The 2,518-nt window shown below is 39.7% G+C and overlaps 1 pseudogene; it reads left to right on the top strand.

Moving 5' to 3' along the window:
- Positions 1-339: 339 nt before the first annotated feature.
- Positions 340-1,644, top strand: LOC123644419 (annotated as a pseudogene).
- Positions 1,645-2,518: the final 874 nt, after the last annotated feature.

The following is a 2,518-nucleotide window of genomic DNA, read 5'->3' as shown; positions in this document are numbered from 1 at the left end:
TTGTCCATGTTGTAGCACATATCATTACTTTGTTCTTTTTTATGGCCAATTAATATTGCACCGTATGGATATACCACATTTTATTTATCCGCTCAGCAGTTGATGGACATTTGGGTAGCTTCCATCTTTTGCCTATTATGTGTAATGCTGCTATGAACATATGTGTACAAATCTTTGTGTGGACCTAGGTTTTCATTTCTCTTGGGTTCGCATGTAGATTTTAACTTAATGCAGACTAGACTTGAATCGGCCTGACTTGGGTAGATACTCTGAGTATGGGCGTGGCTGGGAGGGCTCATGCCTGGAAAGGGAGAGGAAGGGAATCGGAGGAGGGCAACTATGGAGTAAGGAGATGAGGACTTAGTTCACTTACTTCCCAATTTCCAAATCCCTCTAAAATAATTCCGTCTAATATCGTAACATCTTAGAATCACAACTTGACATGTGAGCAACTTAGAATCCAGAAAAGTTAAATAACTTGCTCAATAATTTGTTCAAAACCAAGCCCGCCAAGGGCCAATGGTTTCTACTTTTTAATGTACTTTCTTTTGTACCACCTGCATTGCATTAGCACACTCTGATATCCAGGTGGTGTCTAATTAGGAAAATTAAAGTTGCCAAGGATCTTATTTTTTAAAAAGTTTAGAATTGGCTAGGATTTTCTTTATTTCACCAGGAATAGAAATAACCCTCACTGTTAAATCAAAGTTAACACTTACAGAGGGTTTAGTATGCACTACGTACTAAGTGGAGTGTTTTTGCCTAAGCTATCACATTTAATGTTGAAAACAACTCCATTTTACAAATGAAGGAACGAGGCTTTAAAAAGGGAAGCTACACAGCTTAATACATGATGAAGAAGCAAGTTGAAGCCAGAAGCATCACACTCTACAAGATTTGGTTCTTAAGTGTTTTGCAGAAATAGGTAAACATACTCTATCTACTTGTCTTGTCTACCCACTCCCAACTGCTGTTTTCATAGGTTATGAGTTTTAAACAACATACAAATGGGATATTTGTAAACTGGGGATGTCTTGTCTATAAATTTATAATTGTGCTAAGGAAATATGAAACCATTCCATTTCTAAATAAAATCACATATATCCTCCAAAATTATCAACAAGAGTGAAATGTTCTTTGTCTAAAGCCAGGGTAGCAAACGCTTTTTGAACTCAAGTGCAAACTCCTATCAGCTGTTAGTAGCTCCTAGAGTTCTGTGTTGAGAAGGATCCTGAAGCCTTAACCAGGCTAAGAAGAAGGCTGCAGAGATCTGTTTGTGAACTTCCATTGGTGTAGGAGTGGGGGCATGTGAGTCGTGTCTCTTTGAGCATTAAAAATTCTCACACCAAGGCCTTGCACTGCCCTGCGATTTGGCACCATAGACTCACAACCCACCAATCCAGAAGTCAGCCTGGCTCTCTCGTGGACCATATCTGGTTCCTCCAGCATCACCACTCTAAAGAAAGGGGTTCAAGGGCCCTGGCTGCAGGCCTGGAGGCTGGGCTCAACTGCAAGGAGGTTTCCCAGGCAGCTGTAAACTTGAAACAATTCTGTCCTCAGAATGCTCAACGTGATCCCTTGCTAACTGGACAAACTTCAAGTACAGATCCCTTCAGACCCCAGAAAGTCTATTCCTTTTTGTAGTAAAATGAATCTTTTAAAGATTTCCCAAACCACTTCTCATGAACCAATGAATATTCAAAAGAGAGCTAAATTTGAAGTCTGTACAGAAGCTTATCCCTATAACACAAGTGCTGTAATATACAAACTTCTACTTTTTCAGTCCTTAACATTTATCTCTCTGAATTTTCATGAATTTTTATTTCACAAGGGTAATTATTTTATATACATTGGCAACAGCATATAATAAAATACTTAGTATAAAAAATTCTCACATCAAATCGTGGGCAGCAGAATTGGGTGTGTTCCTTCTTAATGTTATTTTATTCCATAATAACCACTATTTTTTTGCTCTTTCAAAAATAAGATTCTGGGCCCTGTGTGTTGGTGCATGCCTGGAGTCCCAGCTACTCGGGAGGCTGAGGCAAGAGGATCACTTGAGCCCAGGAGTTGGAGTCTCTAAAAAAACAAATATTTTTAATAATAAGATTCTATTGATGTCTCATTTGGGAGATTTTTTTTTTTGAGTTTGTTTTTGGTTTTGTTTTTGAGACAGAGTCTCACTCTGTTGACCAGGCTAGAGTGTCAGCCTAGCTCACAGCAACCTCAAACTCCTGGGCTCAAGCAATCCTCCTGCTTCAGCCTTCCTAGTAGCTAGGACTGCCCAGCTAATTTTTATTAGAGATGGGATCTTACCCTTGCTCAGACTGGTCTTGAACTCCTAAGCTCAAGCGACCCTCCTGCCTCGGCCTCCCAGTGTGCTAAGATTACACGTGTGACGAATGGATTAGTAAACTGTGGTATATGTATACCATGGAGTACTACTCAGCTATAAGAAATAACGATGATACGACATCTCTTTGGTTCTCCTGGAGAGAGCTGGAACCCATTATACTAA

Source organism: Lemur catta, chromosome 9 (assembly GCF_020740605.2).
Source record: "Lemur catta isolate mLemCat1 chromosome 9, mLemCat1.pri, whole genome shotgun sequence".
NCBI classification, from domain to species: Eukaryota; Metazoa; Chordata; class Mammalia; order Primates; family Lemuridae; genus Lemur; species Lemur catta.
Note: the sequence above shows the minus strand (reverse complement) of the source record. Positions and strands in the feature narration are given on the sequence as shown.